Here is a 10,178-nt window from a genome sequence, read left to right as displayed (position 1 = left end):
AAAAAAAAAAAAAAAAGTTATGTAAACTCTGGCATTCACTTTCTCTCAAATACGTTATGGTAATAAAGGATAATATGGTATCTTCCATATAGTATCTAACACATTTTCTTTTACTGCTATAATGTATTGTATTCTATGAGAATAATGTAGATATTACATATATGAGTATATAAATATATGTAATATGTGTATTGAGATATGATATATAAATATTTAATTTTATAAATGTATGTATGTAAATTTACACAATTTAATAGGTATATTTCATAGGAATATAACTAGCATTCCTATGAAATGTAAAATATATTGTATATATATATATCTGTATATTTATATATACACACACAGTCATACCATATATGTGTTAAGTGGAACAAAAGTTGCAGTGCACATCTAAAACAAAACTTCATATTTCTCTATATACATATATTTGTATAATGCCTGTAAATATATTGTGAAGACACATCCCTGATTATAGAAGCTACCTCTTAGAAGAGGCTTAGAAAAGGGTGACTTAACCATGTCTTTCTATCTTAATATTTTGCTTAATTATGATAATGGATGAATACTTCTAATGTAATTAAAACTAATCCAAAACATATTTTGAAAAGAAACAAGCAAGTACACCACAAATTGCCTGTTTTACGGTTTGCTTTGTTTTGCTTTCTTCTTCCTCCCATCCTCACTGCTCCATATGTAGAGAACAAAATCATTTTGTGGTGAGTGTTCACTTCGGTGTTCTACAATAGAAGCTAAAAAGAGAATATGAAGTTACTCTGAGGTCTGTGCCTGCTGACATTTTTTCTCTTTTTTGTTTAATTTTCCACAATATGGACATGGGTAAAAATAAAACATAAATCTTGATAACTAGAGTTTTCATCAAAATTATAAATGCCAATTGAAGAATAATTTTCAGGCATAATGGCCCAGAAGTGCTTACTTCATCTTTTAAATATGAGAGAGCTTTAAAATATTTTAATGACTATTAAGAAAATAATGGGAATATTAAATCTTTTTTCTTGTGTACTTGAGTTATTGTTATGAGTGTGTCTGCACCAGGGTCCTCATATGGATAAAAATATCAACATATTTGTTTTAGCAAAGGAAAAAATCCTCTGGGACTAGAATGTGGCAGTTTAACACGATGTTTAATTTACCAATTTAAAGATGTTTATTCTTATATAAAACCTTATATGCACATTGACATCATGTGTTTCAAAACTCATCCTATATACAGGAGTCGAAAGGTTCAAGTCATTGTGCTAAGAGGTTTCCTTGTTTATATTTTTAATAGAGTTCTTAACTTATTTATGGAAGTAAGCACCTAATGTAATTTTTAAAAATGATGCACTTTGGGAGGCCAAGGCAGGTGGATCACAAGGTCAGGAGATCGAGACCGTCCTGGCCAACATGGTGAAACCCCATCTCTACTACTCGGGAGGCTGAGGCAGGAGAATTGTGTGAACCCGGGAAGTAGAGCTTGCAGTGAGCTGAGATCGTGCCACTGTACTTCAGCCTGGGCAACAGAGCGAGACTCTGTCTAAAAAAAAAAAAAAAAAAAAAAAAAAGATAGGCTTGGGCACAGTTAAGGAGGTTCAAACCTGAACCCCCTGTGACCTTAGCAACATGGATGATGGGTTCAGGAGAGGGGACGTGTAACCTGGGGATCAGGGCTAGGGAAACAAATCCATTCTTCCCCATGAATAGAACCTGGATAGAAATGCAGAGATGGCCAATGTCCTAGTCCAATATGCAAAGACCAGGGAAAGGTACCACAGTTGCCTAATGTGAAGGAAGGGGCTCATCAGTAAGAAATTACAGTCCTCCTGGACCACTCTCAAAGTCAGTGGGGAAAGCAGAGTTCTGGGTGAGTTGAACAAGAGCAAGATCCAGACCAGGGCCAGGGAGCAGACAGGAAGCGGGTGAAGAGTTCGGATTGTGGCAAACGAAAGACAGAAGACAGAAACTGTTCGTGGAACAGGACGAACACAATTGGTGTTCTGAGGGCTGTCTTATTGGGCCAATATAGCAGAGGGCATGTGTCGTTATCTTGGGGAGCCACAATAGTGGTGTAGGCTCATCATTAACCAGCCTACCTCAGGTCCATGGAGGAAAACAATCAGAGACACAGAAAATGCTGGTATCAAGGATCACACACTGAAAGTAAGAATTTGTTCATGTACCTCCTTCCTTGATTAGTGTTGTCTGATAAATAGCATGGGGCAGAGCTTTCTGGTGGGTCCCAAAAGAGGCACTCAATGGAAAAACTCACTACCAGTGTTGGAGAAGCACTAATATTTTTGTAGAGATGTAATATCTGTTATTGCCTTAGTATTTTTGTTTTGTTTTGTTTTTTTGAGAGAGGGTCTTGCTCTGTCACCCAGGCTGGAGTGCAGTGGCACCATCTTGGCTCACTGCAACTTCCACCTCTCGGGTTTAAGCCATTCTCCTGCCTCAGCCTTCTGAGTAGCTGGGATTACAGGTGCATACCACCACGCCCAGCTAATCTTTGAATTTTTAGTAGAGATGGGGTTTCACCATTTTGGCCAAGGGGATCTTGAACTCCTAACCTCAAATGATCTGCTCACCTCAGCCTCCCTGAGTAGCTGGGATTACGGGTGCACACCACCACGTCCAGCTAATCTTTGTATTTTTAGTAGAGATAGGGTTTCACTATTTTGGCCAAGGGGGTCTTGAACTCCTGACCTCAGATGATCCACCCACCTCGGCCTCCCAAAATGCTAGGATTACAGATGTAAGCCACCGTGCCCAGCCTTAGGACTTTTAGCATTCAAAGACAAGGTCAGTAGCCTACTTGATAATAAGAATAAAATGTAATCCAATACTGCTTCAAGTGTGAAGATTTCCACTTTCAAGTCCTCCTCAACTTACAATATCTTAATCATCATTTCTCATGAGTAAAAGTATTTGCTGTTACAACTTCCTAATATTTAAGGATGAATAACTGCCTTTCAAAGCAGTTAAGTGCCGTGATCCGGGTCACACAAACTATGATATTAGAGTCAGAACTTTAATGAAGACCTTAACTCCCAGGTAGGCTTCTGTCCACTTGACATGGCCACCTTTCTGTGGAATTTCCTCCCTCATTCAGTTTAATTGTGTTTGCATGATGTTGATAGACTCAGCTCAATGGTGAGATTTAATTATTTTTGTAAGGGAGAAAAATGCTTACCCAAAGCAGAGAACCCACTTACTGAAGCTCTCTCAAAGCCATCTGTATTCAGTGTGATATTTGCAAAAGCTGCCACACTACATAAGGTCACCAAAGAAGCCCAGCTTGATTCCCTGCGCAGGATTTAGGCATGACCCCAGCCAAACTCCCAGCCCTTGTGTCTTGATTTTAAAAGGCATTTAGCAGCAAGCTTTTCTTTGACCTAAATGTTTTTATAACTAATGGTTCATCTATGTTAGAGATTGTTCTTTTTTAGTCACCTCCCTTTAGGTACTGAATATTTTTCTGCAGCTTCCTGGATACCTAATGAACCTACTTGGGGACCAGGTGAAATATATTTTTGGAACACTATCACCCTGCAATTCTCAGGTCATAAATTTCTTTATTATTTGCCCTGGCAGGTGTTGCTACCCCAAAAGTTATTATCTGTTCAATCTCAGTTCTAACCTGCAAGCAGATATGTCTGAAGAGCCAATTTATTACAGATGTAACAGCACCAGGGAAGATGAGTTTGCTTGTTTAAAGAGATGAGCGGCATTGGCAACGCTATCAATTTTCAGAAATCCTGTACATGGGATTTTTTTGTAGTTATTAAAAAATCATGCGTAGCAATGTTTCTATCTTTCATTGTGCATTTTCTGGAACTACGCATCCATCATAGCTCGTTCCTCTCTAAATGGGCTTGTCTTTCAGAAATTGGTAGCCTTATAGAGCTTTTGCCAAGCACTAACTTGTGAGATCAGAAGACCGTGCCATCTGTATTCAGATCTATGTTTTTCCAGGAATGATGCAGGAAATGTCCTTTACATGTAATTTTATCACTCTGGGTATCAATTTCATGCAATCAATTCATTCACTTACTGATGTGATTGCATTAGGCATATCCCCAGGAGCAGTCAACTGGGAGAGGAGGATGTGGGGTACCGAATAACACTCAGGAGTATAGATCACGATAACACTTATCGTGATCTAAAATAAAATATATACATATATACACACATATAAGTGTGTGTATATATGCACACGTACATGCATACATATGTGTATGTACACACACACACACACACACACTATTAATCACAACTTATTGAGGAAGGCTGACCTGGGTTCTAATCTTGCTTTCTGCTATAGGAAATTGGGCAAGCCAATGACGTCACTTCCTTGAATCTGTTTTATGTTTACTCTATAAAAAATAATAAAACCAGTCTGTTAGAAATGTTACAATGATTCAATAACACTTTAAAAGCTACTAGCGTAAGTCCTGGCACCGAATAGTTACTATGAATTTTAAATTATTATTAATTATGAAAATATTAATGATCAATATTTGAAATAACTTCCTTTACAAATAGATGTCTAATATTGGAGAAAAAAGGGTCACTAATATGTATGCAATTAACTATAAAACCAGGCTGTAAAATAGAAAATCTCAATACAAGGAGAAAAAATATATGTACTCTGCTGGTGACCTCTAGCCAAAGAGATCAGAGGGCATCTTGTGAGGAAGTATAGATTGAGGCAGACTTTGAAGGATAGTTATTCGGGGCTCTTTGATTTGCAAGGGACAGAAACTGAACTCTAAATATGTTAAACTGAAAAAAGGAATATATTGGTTCACATCTGGCTTCAGGCACAATTGGATCCAGCTATTCAAATGAAGCTTTAAGGACCCTCATATCTTTTTTGTTTCTGAGTTATAAATCCCTCTGTGTGTTGGGAGAATCATGACATATTCAAGCATAAAATTGTATGACTCATATCTAAAGGAAAAGATAGCCTTTCCCAAAATGTATATGGTACACCATAGGGAAAACTATCATTTCCCCTGCTTTGGTTAATTGTTCTTCTCAGACCAATTGCTATGACCGGGAAAGATGGAGTACTCATTGAACAGCTTGGTTTGTGTGCCCAGCTTTACGATGAGGAGGTGGGTGCTGAGATCGACAGTCTTACCGGAACCACCCAGAATGATGGCAGAATAGTTTCTCAAAGAAAAGTGGTGTTCTTGGAAGAAGAAGTAGTAAGAAGAGAAGTAGGGTATAAGACTAGAAATCCTAAAATAATAGGTGTCTCAGGAAGAGATCCAGTATAAGGGGGATTCATGATGGAATATACAAAGAAAGCTATTGAGGAAGGAAAACTGCGTATAGTATTCAGCCAGTAATTTATAATACATTTCACTAAACCTGAGATTCTCACATACTATCCCTCAGTAGACCAAACAATGCTTGCTTCAATAACAAATATGTAATAGAAAACAGTCATTTCTTTCTCAAAGAATAAATAAATAAATGTATGCTTGGCTGAAAAAATGAACTTTTCACTTAAAACTGTTTTATTCCCATTTTACCAATAATAAAACTGATCTGGGGAAGTTAATGTCTTACCTAGTTTAGAAATTTGAGGTTTTATCTCAATTATCTCTGGACCCATGTTGCCTATTCCTGCTAGTCTCCCACAACTTTCTCTTCTGCAAGCTGTTGCTATTTCCAAAGCCAGCTCACAGAAACCCGAACCACTGAGACTCATTGGCCACATTTGGTTTCCAACAATTCTGTTCTTCAATCTTTTACTTGAGATTTTGAACAATATAACATTTGTATGCCATTGACTCATATACTTCTAGACGTTCTAGAGTTGGAAGGAACCTTAAGAGCCATGAAGTCTAAAATACATGTCCAGAGAACTGTGGTTAAGTAACCATTCCTATCGAAGAAAGTAAGGTGGAAAACCATGGCCTCTCTTCTCTGTTCTCTGCTGACTGACTTACTACTCTGACTACTCAAGTTTTTTCTCTAAACATGACTCTAACAAATGCCCAACTGGCTCTCCTTGAATAGAGTTGCTGGAGGGTAGAGAAATAATGAAAGATCACGAAGCTTCTTCCCCTTTGCAACAACGGGAACATGGCTCCCCTGGGCACAAGGAAGCCGGTGCTCACTAGGATCTGACATATGAAACATCACATATAAAAATAACAAGACTGAAGATGCTGCATTGCTTTTACTTACCCCATCACACCCACCTCCTCACACCCTAAATCCCCTTATCATTTAATAAAGATAGCCACCTGTTTGGCTCAAGAACTTAAGCCTACCTGGCTGAAGTGGAAGGGGGTTGGAGGGGGAGTGTAGATAGGGAACTACTCTGTGTGTGGTCTCTCCCACTGGACTTTCAGATTATGCTGAAGATAGAGGCAACTTGCTTCTTCTCCATCCCTGTGCTCAACTCTCAGTTTGAAGAAAACCTTCACATTGTTGCTGCTAACTGCTAATAGAATGATTCCATATCTCCAGCTTCTAATGGAATTTAGAAAAACCTTATGTTCTCTGTTAATATGAGTGTTTATCCAAGGATAATATGTCTCTCCACTTTCATCCAAAATCCCTGGGTGCTTATTAAATATCCAGACTCCAGGAGCCCATGCCAGACCTACTGAAATATAATCTTTGAGCATCTTAAACTATTTTAAAACTCCCTGGAAAATTATTTTACAAACAAAAGTGTGAGAACCTTAACTTCTCATTCCTCTGCATTTTTTTTTTTTCATTTTGGGTGTATCCTCACAAAGCAAAACAGATGGAAGAAACCACTTAAGAAGCAGAATGAGAATAAGAGGTGTGTCCAGGGGGAAGGGGGTATGGGACAGGCTGCTTCCTCAACTCCTAATCTAAGCCTGGGATCAAAGGAGCACTTAAAAATCAGTAGTAGCACAGTCTTGTTCATGAGGGCAGGTGACTCCCCAGGGATTTAGAACTAAAGCTCTGCTTAGATTTAATGTATATTGACCTAAAGTGCATTTTGCACCATAGGTTGACCTAAAGTAACATTTTTAAGTCTTCAGGTCAAGACCCATGGTGGCCATGAAATTAGTTTAGTGAACCATAGCCATCTTAAAAGAAAAATGTTATAATAATAATAGAATGAAAATATCAGAAACATTTTGCATTGCAAGAATAAGAATTTTTGTCTGAAAGTTCTGTTTCAGATGTATATTGTGGGTGCATCCTGGGTTAAGATGTTCTGTGTATTTCTTTCTGTGGGTTGGAGTCAAAAAAGTTTGATAATCATTGAACTAGGGAACCTAGAGTACCAAACTGTTAAAAGTTTACGTATATTTACTTACAGTTCCCATTGTACAGATGGCAATACTGAGGCTGAGATACAGTGGTACAATGAGGACTCTAAAGTATTCTAACCACAAAGTTCAATAGGCTAAAGACAGAGGATCAGGGAGAAAGTAAACATCATCTCATTGTTCAGTCTGCTTAGGTCCTGATTCACCATCTCTGTATGCCATTTAAATAACCTGACCCGCTAACCTGGCACTCCTCATCCCGACCTTTACCCCATGATGTCCTAAGTCTATTATTGATACGCAGTTCTGCACTGTAAAAGATCTTTGCATGAATTGCTCTGCAGTGTTGTGTTTTTAATGCTGTCTGACAGGAACTTGTGAGGAGTTGATAGAGTCTTGTTTGTTTAGCTCTTACTGAAGGTCAGAACCAAGATTCACTGCCCTCACTGCAGAAATGCCATTAATATTCACATCCTCTCTCCAATTTCAAAGGCTCCTTGTTAAGGGCTCTTCCAGGGGCTTTCAATGGCAGCTTTGTTTACTGCCTTAAGAATCTCTTCAAAAAATTAACCAATACCTACGTAATACATAAGACTCAGTTGGTAGCAAGTGACAGAAAACTAGATTGAAACTAGTTTAAACAGAGAGAAGAACCCTATCCTTTCATGTAAATTAAGCATGAGGAGGAGAGCTAGCTAGCCTCAGGTTTGGGCATGGCTGGGCACAAATGATAGAATCAGGATGGGGATTCTCTGCTACCATGTTTCAGCTCTGCTTCCTGGACATTGAATCTACTCTCGGAGATGAACTCCCCTAGTGGTGACAACAGGTTTACGAAAGTAGCCCCTAGCTTTGATTATCTTCAATTCTGAGTATCGTTGGCTTTGAATGTCCATCCCTGAACCAATCACATAATCACTGTGGCTATGCAATGTGATATGATGATAGATGGAGCCCCACATAAGGACATTAGATTGAACTAAGGTGTACTCCCATCCTTACCCCACAGAAATAAATATGAGGAAACAGTTACCAGAAGGCTCAATGGATCCTAGATTTTAGAAGTTCAGGCTCCGTTCTGTGGTAGGAATTCTAGGGCAGGATACCTTAACCTTGAAAAACTTACAATAGAGGGTCAATCATGTAGCAGTTACTCTGTGTGTGTGTTCTACATACAGCTTCAGGTATTGAACACCAGGAGAGATCTCTGAAGAAAACACAAGCATTCTTTGCAGTCTAACATCAGAAAAAAACAATGCACATCATTAATAACTTTAAATTTAATGAGAAAAACTACTAAGTAAAATTCATTCTTTTATCTGGGGGAAATTGTGGAAGGCAGAATATATAAAGTTCAAGCCAAACCTTTCCGCTTAGGTAGGATTTGGATGCGGTGGGAAGACATACATTTTTCCATGTGATGAATCTACATAGATTGAACAAATATGGCAATGTAGGGGAGAAGCAGGAGGCTGAAACATTTGCTACTGCAGAGGGACAGTGTGAGAAGGAGAAAGATCCCCAAAGGGAGGGGCCAGTGTACAGAATGCCAGGCTTCTGTGGTGTTGGTATAGAGTGAGTTCAGCTGTACAACAGGAAATCTACCAGGCAATATTGGACTTAAGGGGGAAATCTGAGAGTAGGGGATGTTATTAATCCATATAAGGGACTATATGAGCATATATTTTACAGCTGTAACAGAGATGAAAAACAGAATGGTTGTAAAAGTGACATCAGACACAGAGGTGATAGATAGCCTAGCAGCTCCTTAGATGAGGGCAGTCCTGGCCAAGGGGAGTAAAAGTCGAGTTCACTCTCCACCTTTTATGATAGCAAAAAGCATGGACCTTTGAGTGCTATTTACTCAAGGAAAATGTGTTTGGGAGGGAACATCTCTACATTGTTTGTAAGCAATTATCCTGGTTTTCTTGAGATTGATTTCCAGGGGAGTACAGGACTGCTACATGAGCAAGTTAATGCTTTGGATTGGAAAGTTCTGGAAATTTGGAGTTAGTCCGACTTGAGTTCAATCCCAAGCTTTTGGGGCTAGTCATCTACTATTATTTCCTTCCTTAAAAATTGGTCTAAAAAAACCAACACCATAGGGTTATTGTGAAGTTTGAGATTTGCATAAGCAACTCCCATTTAGTAAATATTAACTAAATATTATATAATTCTTAAAGCAATACTAAAAATGACATTGACAATATCTTCATTTTATGTCATATAAGGAGATCAGTGAAGAAGAATGGGAATCAGAGGGAATGAGACTTAGTCAAGTTCTTTGCAGCTAGCAAATAGCAAAGCTAACATTGAGATCCATGTGGGTGTGAGTGAAAGCCTGTGCTCTTTCTGCTGCTCTCCACATTTGGGTCAGTGAAGTGAATTCTTAAATTTTATAATCTAACATTTCACAAAGGCCTACCAATTACCATCATTTAAATATTAGTTCATGATATCAATGTTCTGGTCAAGGAACTATATATTATACATACCTCTGAGGTCACTTGGGGTTTTTAACATGACATAAGCTTTTGTAATATTACATGGTAAGCTGAGTGGATGTATTGTATATTGGAATAGCAACGTGTTCCAATGTCAATTAACATTTTGTTATACAGATGTTCCAGGATTGAAGAAGAAATATGCTGATTAATACCTCCCCCAAATCCTGGGATAAAAAATGAAAGTATTATATTATCCACTTGATGACTAACACAAAAATTAAATTAGAGAACAAATGAGAAGCTCTGCCTCCAGGCTTAATGAGTGATGGGTTTAGTTAAGGAAGTTAGTTAGAGTTGATCCTCCTCATACAGACATCTATTACTGAACAATGTTTTTGTTTTGTTTTGTTTTACCGTCTTCTTTTTATTAGCATTGTTATAAACTTTGATGGTGGCCAAA

The sequence above is a fragment of the Rhinopithecus bieti genome, unplaced genomic scaffold (genome assembly GCF_001698545.2).
Source record: "Rhinopithecus bieti isolate Rb0 unplaced genomic scaffold, ASM169854v2 scaffold_18285, whole genome shotgun sequence".
NCBI classification, from domain to species: Eukaryota; Metazoa; Chordata; class Mammalia; order Primates; family Cercopithecidae; genus Rhinopithecus; species Rhinopithecus bieti.
This window is presented reverse-complemented; position numbering follows the sequence as displayed.